Here is a 12892-nt window from a genome sequence, read left to right on the forward strand (position 1 = left end):
GACCAGCCGCTTCACGAGCCCGAAGTAGCTGCTGGGTATAGCTTTGGCGGGCCACAGCCGGATTATTAAATCCTTCATGGCTAGTTCGGCCACCCTATGTAGTTCGACCAACTATTTTAGCTGGTCGCTAAAGGGCACCAGATGTTCCAGCGCAAGATATTGCGACCAGAACAGCTTCTCCGTCGAGCTCCCCTCTTCGGCTCGGAAGAACTCTGTAGCGTCGGCTATAGTGCGCGGCAAATCCGCAAATGCTCCTCGAGAACTCCAAATCCGGGTTAGTAAGAGATACCTCTTCTTCACATATTTGCTCTGCATAATGAAGGCCTTACCCGCCGCAATCTTCTTGGCCTCTTGAATCTCCTGGAGAGTGCCCTGGGCTTCAACACGGGCATCTTGCGCGCTTTGACGAGCCTTGGCGAGTTCGGTCTTTTGATCCGCAACATTGCGCTCCAAGGACTCGCATTTCTTCACGGCGTCCTGGAGCTCTTGCTGGACCTCACCGACCCTGGCCTCATGCTTTTCGCGGGCGGCTTGTTCCTTGGCCGCTCTCTCCTCTGCCTCGGCCAGCGCCTTCTTGATGGTCTCTATCTTGGTCGCCACTCCTAAAAAATTCCATGGCACTTTGGTCAGCACAAATCGTTTATCCTTTCTGGATATACAGCAGGTCATTACATACCTTGATTGTCTTCCAGCTGTTTTTTCACACGGCCGAGCTCTTCCTCGGTCCACTACAGACTCTGCTTCAGTCCAGAGACCTCAACAACATGAGAAACCGCAGCCAGCAACGACGCCTGCTTATTCACATAGACATGTCCAGTTAGTCTCCTGCGAAAGTTATTCAATCCTATGTCTGGCTTTTCTTTCCGAACACCGGACAGAGTCTCAGGGGCTACTGTCTATACCATGACATTCTTCTTACACAATTACGCCACTTACCTCAAAGCCAGTCAGCAGGCTGGCGCAAGCTTCGGTCAGTCCGCTCTTAACGGACTGAACCTTCTCAATCACCGTACCCATAAGGATACGGTGTTCCTCAACAATGGAAGCACCTCGTAGTTCTTCCAGTAGAGTATCCGGTGCCTCTGGTTGGACAGAGGTTACCGGCGGAACAGGTTCACCTCCTTCTTTTGAAGGAGGCTGCTTGCCTGAACCCGAAGCCGCACTAGCTTACGGAATGGTATTCGGCTGAGGGTCGCACTGGATGCGGTTCCCATCGCTAGTCTCCATGGGGATTTACTCCCCCATGTGTCCGGCGGCCGAGGTTTCGCCCTCTGGCGCCGCCCTGATGGCCTCATGCGTCTCTCCCTGGCCTGGGATCCTTCGGGACAACACCTCGGTGTCATCCATGGCCCTGGGAGAGGAGGCCGCCGGAAGGGACCCGCTGTCCATTACCTTCGGGTCCAGCGAATACCCCGAAGATGAGGATCACTCGAGGTCGGAATGAGACGGACTGCAATTGTGTGGTTCAATGCGTTAAAACTACGAAGTAAAGAGGCTGATATATAAATGCGTCAGGGTCTTTGAGTACTCATGATCCGGCCAGGGGCTTATCTCGGGGACACCGCTCTGGGCTGCTGTTGATGTCCCACGCGGAGTTATCCACGAGGGAGACCTTCCCCTTCTTGGATGCTTCTGCTTCTAGATTTGTGGAAGCCGCCCTCTTCTTCCTCCCCCCCTCAGGGGGAGAGTTTCTCTCCTCCTACTCCTCGTTATCCTCGGCAGCGGAGGAGTGAGTATTGGTGTCTTCGGACGCCATGTCCAAAGCGCCCTTGTGGCGGAGACCACTTCTGGTCTCCTTGGCCTTTTTCTTGGCCTTCTTGTCTGGTGCCTGGTAGGGCGCCGGAACCAGCATCTTAGTCCGGCGCGGGATAGCTAGGTCTTCGGGCAGCGGAGCCGGACACCGGATCCCCTCCGCCTTCTTCGTCCAGCCCTAAAAAGTTAAACGGGGAAGCTTAGGCATCTTCTCAGATATGCAGGCGGAGAATATACCGCGTAATATGGAGAACTCATCGGACTGGCTGGGTGAGTCAGGTCATGGCCACGATCCTCGATCGTTTCTGGCCACGTCTAGTTTCCCTTGAATAGCACCTTCCTGATATCTTCGTGCGTGGTGCCAAAGAATTGTTGCAAGTTGTGGTTCTTGGCCGGATCAAACTCCCACATATGGCATGTTCGGCGTTGGCAGGGAAGGATCCGGCGAACAAGCATCACCTGGATCACATTGACGAGCTTAATGTTCTTGTCCACCATGCTCCTGATACGTGTCTGCAGCGGCGTCAGCTCATCTGACGAAGCCCAGTCCAGACCCTTCTCTAGCCACGAGGTGAGCCGCATTAGGGCCCCGGACTTAAATTCGGGAGCCGCGGACCAGGTGGTGTCGCGAGGCTCTGTGACGTAGAACCATAGCTGTTGCCACCCCTTTACGGTCTCTACAAAGGTACCTTTGGGCCATGTAACGTTGGGCATCTTTCTCACCATGGCACCTCCGCACTCTGCCGTGTTGACCATCCACCACTTTCGGCTTCACGTTGAAAATCTTGAGCCACAGTCCGAAGTGGGGTGGGATACGGAGGAAGGACTCGCACACGACAATAAATGCCAAGATGTTGAGGAAGGAGTTGGGGGTCAGAACGTGGAAATCCACCCCGTAGTAGAACATAAGCCCGCGGACGAATGGGTGGAGGGGAAATCCCAATCCATGGACGAAGTGACGGATGAACACTACCCTTTCACGGGGCTTTGGGGTGGGGATGATTTGCCCCTTGGCCGGAAGCCAATGGGTGATTTCCTTGGCTAAGTACCCGGCCTCCCGGAGCTTCGTGATGTCTTTCTCCTTGACGGAGGAGACCATCCACTTACCCTGCACTCCGGATCCAGACATGATCAGAGTGCTTTTTTGAGGGGGAAGAGATGAGGACTTGGGCACTGGAGCTCGAGAATGGGTGGGCAGAGAGAAAGAAGGCATGGGTGAAAGGGGATGAATCCTTATCCCTTTATAAAGGCAGCGAATATCAAGCGCCCCACTCGCATTAAAACTCGCCTATTTCCCAAGGGCCACGCAGACGGCACGGTTGGATTACCCGTGCCCGTATTGATGAGAATCCCGTAATAAGGTGACACGATCTCTGCTTTGACAAGACGTGCCAATAAAACCGCATCTCAAAACATGCAGCGGCAGGCCGTAAAACGGTTCGAAATAATGACCGGGCGGTGACGTGGCATCATGCTAGAAAAAGTTGTCGGTAGATTGGACTCGTGAAATATTATACTCTCTGCGGTTGTGTGTGGTACTTGTTTTGTAGAGCCGGACACGTTCTTTGTGTTCGAAGGTTGTTTTAGGAGTATTCGGAGGAGGAACCCGCCTTGCAATGTCGAAGACAATCTGCGCGTCGGACACCTCATCATTGAAGACTGGTTCAGGGGCTACTGAGGGAGTCCTGGACTAAGGGGTCCTCGGGCGTCCGGCCTGTTGGACAGGGGCCGGACTGATGGGCTGTGAAGATACAAGACCGAATACTCTCACCCGTGTCCGGATGGGACTCTCCTTGGCGTGGGAGGCAAGCTTGGCCTCCGAATATGAAGATTCCTTCTTCTGTAACCGACTTTGTACAACCCTAGTCCCCTCCAGTGTTTATATAAACCGGAGGGTTTAGTCCATAGGGACAATCATAAACATACAGGCTAGACTTCTAGGGTTTTAGCCATTACGATCTCATGGTAGATCAGCTCTTGTAATACTCATATTCATCAAGATCAATCAAGCATGAAGTAGGGTATTACCTCCATAGAGAGATGTCGAACCTGGGTAAACATCGTGTCCCCTGTCTCCTATTACCATCGACCTTAGACGCACAGTTCTGGACCCCCTACCCGAGATCCGCTGGTTTTGACACCGACAGTGACGGTGATGGTGAAGTGATCTCCGCAGGGCTTCGCCTAAGCACTATGAACATATGACCGGGGGTAAACGGTGGATGGGGCGCCGCACACAGCTAGGCAATTGTCTGGTGTGTGCTAGGAGCCCCCTCCCACATATATATAGGTGGGAGGAAGGGATGAGTAGCCAATGGAGGCGCCCAAGTAGGAGCAATCCTACTTGGGGTCCCTCCCAAGCAGCGCCCCTCTTTGCTTATTTGGAGTGCAGGGAAAGGCAGGGGAGGGTGCCCCCCTTTCCTTTCTCCCATGAGAGGGAAAGGCAGGAGGGGCTAGCCCTCCCCCTTTTCCTTCCCTAGGGCTGGCCAAACAAGGGAGGGGTGCACCAGCCCACTTGTGGGTTGGTCTGTCCCCTCCTTTGGCCCATAAGGCCCATATCTTGCCGGGGGTGCTCGGAACACCTTCCGGTGACCCGATACCTTCCCGGTACGTCCCAAAACACTTCCGGCGTCCAAATACCATCGTCCTATATACCAATCTTTACCTCTCGACCATTTAGAGATTCCTCGTCATGTCTCTGATTTCATCCGGGACGCCAGCAACATTCGGTCACCAAAACATATAACTCATATAACACTATATCGTCAACAAACATTAAGCGTGCGGACCCTACGGGTTCGAGAACTATGCAGACTTGACCGAGACACCTCTCCGGTAAATAACCAATAGCGGAACCTGGATGCCCATATTGGCTCCTACTTATTCTACGAAGATCTTTATCGGTTGAACCGTTTTGACAACATACGTAATTCCCTTTGTCCATCGGTATGTTACTTGCCCAAGATTCGATCGCCGGTATCTTCATACCTAGTTCAATCTCGTTACCGGCAAGTATCTTTACTCGTTCTGTAATACATCACCTCGTGACTAAACTTCTCAGTCATTTGCTTGCAAGCTTATGATGTGTATTACTGAGAGGGCCCAGAGATACCTCTCCGATACTCGGAGTGACAAATCCTAATCTCGATCTATGCCAACTCAACAAACACCTTCGGAGATACCTGTAGAGCATATTTATGATCACCCAGTTATGTTGTGACATTTGATAGCACACAAGGTATTCCTACGGTATCCGGGAGTTGCATAATCTCATAGTCGAAGGAATATGTATTTGACATGAAGAAAGGAATAGCAATAAAATGAACGATCAATATGCTAAGCGAACGGATGGGTCTTGTCCATCACATCATTCTCCTAATGATGATCCCGTTATCAAATGATAACACATGCCATGGTTAGGAAACTTTAACCATCTTTGATCAACGAGCTAGTCTAGTAGAGGCTTACTAGGGACACTTTATTTTTTTATGTATTCACACATGTATTTAAGTTTATGATCAATACAATTCTAGCATGAGTAATAAACCTTTATCGTGAATTAGGAAATATAATAATAACCATTTTATTATTGCTTCTAGGGCATATTTCCATCAGCTTCCACTTGCACTAGAGTCAATAATCTAGTTCACATCACCATGTGATTAACACCCATAGTTCACATCGCCATGTGACCAACACGCAAAGAGTTTACTAGAGTCAATAATCTAGTTCACATCGCCATGTGATTAACACCCAAAGAGTACTAAGGTGTGATCATGTTTTGCTTGTGAGAGAAGTTTAGTCAACTGGTCTGTCATATTCAGATCCGTATGTATTTTGCAAATTTCTATGTCTACAATGCTCTGCATGGAGCTACTTTAGCTAATTGCTCCCACTTTCAATATGTATCCAGATTGAGACTCATAGTTATCTGAATCGGTGTCAAAGCTTGCATCGACGTAACCCTTCACGATGAACTCTTTATCACCTCCATAACCGGAAATATTTCCTTAGTCCTCTAAGGATAATTTTGACCGTTGTCCAGTGATCTACTCCTGGATCACTATTGTACCCCCTTGCCAAACTCATGGCAAGGTACACAATAGGTCTGGTACACAACATGGCATACTTTATAGAACTTATGGCTGAGGCATAGGGAATGAGTTTCATTCTCTCTCTATCTTATGAAGTGGTCGGGCTTTGAGTCTTACTCAACTTCACACCTTACAATACAGGAAAAGAACTCCTTCTTTGACTGATCCATTTTGAACTCCTTCAAAATCTTGTCAAGGTCTGTACTCATTGAAAAATCTTATCAAGCGTCTTGATCTATCTATAGATCATGATGCCTAATATGTAAGCAGCTTCACCGAGGTCTTTCATTAAAAAATTCTTATTCAACTATCATTTTATGCTATTTTAAAATTCTATATCATTTCCAATCAGCAATATGTCATCCACATATAATATCAGAAATGCTACAGAGCTCCCACTCACTTTCTTGTAAATACAGGCTTCACCCTAAGTCTGTATAAAATCATATGCTTTGATCACCTCATCAGAGTGTATATTCTAACTCCGAGATGCTTGCACCAGTCCATAGATGCATCGTTGGAGCTTGCACACTTTGTTAGCACCTTTAGGATCGACAAAAACTTCTGGTTGCATCATATACAACTCTTCTTTAATATCCATTAAGGAATGCAGTTTTTGACATCCATTTGCGAGATTTCATAATTATAAAATGCGGCAATTGCTAACATGATTTCGACAGATTTAAGCATCGCTACAGGTGAGAAATTCAAATTATAGTCAACCCCTTGAACTTGTCGAAAACACTTTTGTGACAAGTCGAGCTTTGTAGATAGTGATATTACCATCAATGTCTGTCTTCCTCTTGAAAATCCATTTATTCTCAATGCCTTGCCGATCATTGAGCAAATCCACCAAAGTCCACACTTCGTTCTCATACATGGATCCTATCTCAGATTTCATGGCCTCAAGCCATTTATCAAAATCTGGGCTCATCATAGCTTCTTCATAGTTCATAGGTTCGCCATGGTCTAATAACATGACTTCCAGTACAGGATTACCATACCACTATGGTGCGGATCTTGCTCTGGTTGACCTATGAGGTTTAGTAGCAAATTGATCTGAAGTTTCATGATCATTATCATTTGCTTCCTCTCTAATTGGTGTAGGCATCACTAGAACAAATATCTGTGATGTGCTAGTTTCCAATTCGTGAGAAGGTACAATTACCTCACCTAGTTCTACTTTCCTCCCACTCACTTCTTTCGAGAGAAACTCCTTCTCTAGAAATGTTCCATTCTTGGCAACAAAAATCTTGCCTTCGGATCTATGGTAGAAGGTGTACCCAATTGTTTCCTTAGGGTATCCTATGAAGACGCACTTCTCTGATTTGGGTTCGAGCTTATCAGGCTGAAGCCTTTTGACAAGTGTCGCAACCCCAAATTTTAAGAAACGACGGCTTAGGTTTCTTGCCAAAACATAGTTCATACAGTGTCGTCTCAACGGATTTAGACGGTGCCCTATTTAACGTGAATGTGGCTGTCTCTAATGCATAACCCCAAAATGATAGTGGTAAATCGGTAAGAGACATCATAGAACGCACCATAACCAATAAAGTACGGTTACGATGTTCAGACACACCATTACGTTGTGGTGTTCCAGGTGGCGTGAGTTGTGAAACAATTCCACATTGTTTTAAATGAAGTCCAAACTCATAACTCAAATATTCGCCTCCGCGATCAGATCGTAGAAACTTTATTTTCTTGTTACGATGATTCTCTACTTCACTCTGAAATTCTTTGAAATTTTCAAATGTTTCAAACTTGCGTTTCATTAAGTAAATATACCCATATGTACTTAAATCATATGTGAAGGTCAGAATATGACGATACCCGCCGCGTGCTTCAACACTCATCGGATCACATACATCGGTATGTATTATTTTCAATAAGTCATTAGCTCGCTCCATTGTTCCGGAGAATGGAGTTTTAGTCATGTTGCCCATGAGGCATGGTTCGCAAGCATCAAATGATTCATAATCATGTGATTCCAAAAGTCCATCCGCATGGAGTTTCTTCATGCGATTTACACCAATATGACCTAAAGGGCAGTGCCACAAGTATGTTGCACTATCATTATCAACTTTGCATCTTTTGGCATCAATATTATGAATATGTGGATCACTACAATCGAGATTCAATAAACCATTCGCATTGGGTGTATGACCATAGAAGGTTTTATTCATGTAAACAGAATAACAATTATTCTTTGACTTAAATGGATAAACATATTGCAATAAACATGATCAAATCATATTCATGCTCAACGCAAACACCAAATAACATTTATTTAGGTTCAACACTAATACCGAAGGTAGAGGGAGTGTGCGATGGTGATCGTATCAACGTTGGAATTACCTCCAACACACATCGTCACCTCGTCCTTAACTAGTCTATGTTCATTCTACAACTCCCGTTTCGACTTACTAATCTTAGCAACTTAACGGGTATCAAATACCCAGGTGCTACTACGAACACTAGTAAGGTACACATCAATAACATGTATATCAAATATAATTTTGTTCACTTTGCCATCCTTCTTATCCGCCAAGTATTTAGGACAGTTCCGCTTCGAGTGATCATTTCCTTTGTAGCAGAAGCACTCAGTTTCATGCTTGGGTCCAACTTTGGGCCTCTTCATGGGAGCGACAACTTGCTTTCCATTCTTCTTGAAGTTCCCTTTCTTTCGCCCTTTTTCTTGAAACTACTGGTCTTATTAACCATCAACACTTGAAGCTCTTTCTTGATTTCTACCTTCGCCGATTTCAGCATCGCGAAGAGCTCGTGAATCGTTTTCGTCATCCCTTGCATATTATAGTTCATCACGAAGTTCTAGTACCTTGGTGATAGTGACTAGAGAACTCTATCAATCAGTATCTTATATGGAAGATTAAGTACCACTTGATTCAAGTGATTGTGGTACCCAGACATTCTAAGCACATGCTCACTATTTGAGCTATTCTCCTCCATCTTGTAGGCAAAGCACTTGTCATAGGTCTCATCCCTCTCGACATGGGCATGAATCTGAAATACCAATTTTCAGCTCTTGGAACATCTCATATATATGCTCCGTGGTGTTCAAAACGTTTTTTAAGTCCCGGTTCTAAGCCGTAAAGCATGGCGCACTAAACTATCAAGTAGTCATCATATCAAGCTTGCAAAACGTTCATAACGTCTACATTAGCTCCTGCAACAGGTTTGTCACCTAGCGGTGCATCAAGGACATAATTCTTCTGTGCAGCAATGATGATAATCCTCAGATCACGGACCCAGTCCGCATCATTGCTACTATCATTTTTCAACTTAGTTTTCTCTAGGAACATAAAAAATATATAGGAGCTATATCGCGTGCTATTGATCTACAACATAGATATGCAAAACTATCAAGACTAAGTTCATGATAAATTAAGTTCAATTAGTCAAATTACTAATGAACTACCACTTAAATAAACATCCCTCAAGTTTATCTAAGTTATACATGATCCAAATCAACTAAACCATGTCTGATCATCACGTGAGATGGAGTAGTCATCAATGGTGAACATCTCTATGTTGATCATATCTACTATATGACTCATGTTCGACCTTTTGGTCTCCAGTGTTCCGAGACCATGTCTGTACATGCTAGGCTCGTCAAGTTTAACCCAAGTATTCTGCATGTGCAAAACTATCTTACACCCATTGTATGTGAACATAGTCTCTATCACACCCGATCGTCACGTGGTGTCTCGAAACGATGAACTGTAGCAACAGTGCATACTCGGGGAGAACACTTTTATCTTGAAATTAAGTGTAGGGATCATCTTATAATGCTACCGCCGTTCTAAGCAAAATAAGATGCCTAAAGGATAAACATCACATGCAATCAAAATATGTGACATGATATGGCCATCATCATCTTGTGCTTTTGATCTCCATCTGCAAAGCGTCATCATGGTCTCCATTATCACCGGCTCGACACCTTGATCTGCATCGTAGCATCGTTGCGTCAAGGTCGTCACGCCAACTATTGCTTCCACAACTATCGCTAACGCATAGTGATAAAGTAAAGCAATTACATGGCGCTTGAACTTCATACAATACTGAGACAACCCTAAGGCTCCTGCCGGTTGTCGATATTGCAAAACATGATCATCTCATACATCAACATATATTACATCATACCTTGACCATATCACATCACAACATGCCCTGCAAAAACAAGTTAGACGTCGTCTACTTTGTTGCTGCAAGTTTTACGTGGCTGCTACTTACCTACGCAAAAACCACAACGGTGTTCATCAAGTTTGTTGTTTTATCCTTCTTCAAGGACCGACCATAGTCAAATTCGGTTCAACTAAAGTAGCAGAAACAGACACCCGGTAGCCACCTTTATGCAAAACTAGTTGCATGTCCGTCGATGGAACCGGTCTCATGTGCGTGGACATGTATGGTTGGTCCGGGCCACATCACCCCACAATACCGCCGAATCAAAATAAGACATTGTTGTAAGCAGTATGAATATCACCGCCCACAACTCTTTGTGTTCTACTCGTGCATATCATCTACGCATAGACCTGGCTCGGATGCCACTGTTGGGAAACATTGCATGGAAAACAAAAAAAAAGTATACGCACACGCAAGATCTATCCATGGAGATGCATAGCAACAAGAGGGGGAGAGTGAGTATACATACGTACCCTCGTAGATTGTAAGCAAAAGCATTTAACAACGCGGTTGATGTAGTCGAACTTCCTTGTGCTCCAACTGATCAAGTACCGAACGTACGACACCTCCGCGTTCTGCACACGTTCAGCACAGTGATGTCCTCCGCCTTCTTGATCCAGCAAGATAGAGAGGTAGTAGATGAGTTCCGACAGCACGACGGCATGGTGACGGTGATGGTGAAGTGATCTCTGCAGGGCTTTGCCTAAGCACTACGAAAATATGAACGGGGGTGTAAACGGTGGAGGGGGGCGCCGCACACGGCTAGGCAATTGTCTGGTGTGTGCTAGGCGCCCCTCTCCCACATATATATAGGTGGGAGGGAGGCAGTGCTGGGGAACTAGTAATTTCATAAAAATTCCTACGCACACGCAAGATCATGGTGATGCATAGCAACGAGAGGGGAGAGTTGTAGCGACCAGACCTCAAATGGCCTGTGCTGCTGTGCACCAGTGTCATCCCTGGATCAGTAATGCTGACACGCACAGTACAAATGGAGGATTTATAACAGAGTAGCAATCACACACTTATTACACCGAATATCTCCAAAGAGATTAAGTATAATAAACATGGCTTAAGGCCATCTAATAACGATAACAGCGGAAGACTTGGAAGATAAGTGAGTCCATCAACTCCAGCGGCATCACTGAGTATAAGACCACGACCTAAGGCACCTTACTCGTCGTCTGAAAAGTCTGCAACATGAAACGTTGCAGCCCGAAAACGGGTCAGCACATAGAATATGCTGGCAATGTAACACATAGAGAGCAATGAACAATAGTAATGCTATACTATATGCATATGTGGCTGGTGGAAAGGCTCTATGGTTACAGTTTTGCGAAAAGCCAATTTTATCCTACTGCAAAGGAATAAATTTTATTTAACTATCATGGTGGTTGAAACATTGAGAAGGTACCTCCAACTCAATCCCAATTAAGTATCATCATTAACCCAACAAAATTAATTATAAGTATCACGGTGATGAGATTCAAATTAAAATCCAGGTACTAGATACTCAAGTTGTCCATAACCGGGGACACGGCTAATCATGATCAGTTTGTACACTCTGCAGAGGTTTGTGCACTTTTCCCACAAGACTCGATCGCCTCCGCTTGATTCTCGCACTGCATGATGTTTGAGAAACGGATGAGCAAGACATAGTCTTTCAGAAACAGTCACTCTCTACTCTAGATGGACCGGTACACCTACTTTCCCCTACATCTGCTAGTCCACCTCTTCAAGAGATCCTGTAACCTACTCAGCTATGCTAGAGCCCATAATAGCTTGCGGCTGCACACGGAAGTTTCTAGCATGAACAATCTTATGATCCCTTTGAGCCTGGGTGGCGGTCCTTATACAAACAGACAACACTGGGTTCTCCAGGTGCCTCAATCCACCCAGATGTGAGTTTTAGTTGCCACCTTAAGTTGAACCATTATTAAACACTCACATCTGTCATGAATATCTCTCAAACCCAATCCACGTCTACGAGCATAGCATGGCAATAATAAAAGCAACGTAGAAGTAACTCCCGAGGGTTTGATAAGAAAACAGGTAATAGGTACTACCTCAACTACTTCCCAATACCCACAGTTTGATTAGATCCTAATCATGCAATGTGTTTGAGGAAATAGATCTAATGCAATAAAACTGGGTATGAACGGGGTATGATCAAAGTGTTACTTGCCTTGCTGATGATCCGCAAAACCTAGCGAGTCGAAGTAACAAGCGGCACACTCCGGGTACTCTATCGCAAACAAACAAGCATACAATTAGTACTCATCTAATGCACAGGTAAAACTCAAAAGAAAGATCCAACCAGAAAGTTCAACTTAAGAACTCCGGTTTGCAAAAAGAATCAACTCGAAAGAAGCAACGAAAGTCAAACGGCGAAAGAAAGAAACTTCGTTTGCTAATCTGGATCTAGGTCAAATTTTACTGTAGCAAAAACTTGTTTGAGTAGGTTAAACGGAAAGAGAATTTCGAGACGAAACTCTAGGCGCTTGAATCACCTGATTCCGATAAACGAGCGAGAAGTTAAACAGATTCGAAATTTCGATCAGGAATCGAATCTGAGAAAATAACGAGAAAATCCGACGAAAAAGAAAAATAGACGAACGGTTAAATAACGGACGTTCGTTAACAGAGAAAAACCGACGAACGCGTTCGTTAAAACGAACGGTTCGGTGAACGCTCGTGAAATAAGAAAACCGAAAAAAACCGATCTAGGGTTTTTTTTTAAAACAAAAGTTTTTTTTCCAGAAAACCGGTCAACTCGAACGGCAGTACCTCGTCGGGGCTCGCTCCGGCGAGGGGCTCCGGTGGGCGGGGTCGGCGGCGGGGGT

The sequence above is a fragment of the Triticum aestivum genome, chromosome 4D (genome assembly GCF_018294505.1).
Source record: "Triticum aestivum cultivar Chinese Spring chromosome 4D, IWGSC CS RefSeq v2.1, whole genome shotgun sequence".
NCBI classification, from domain to species: domain Eukaryota; kingdom Viridiplantae; phylum Streptophyta; class Magnoliopsida; order Poales; family Poaceae; genus Triticum; species Triticum aestivum.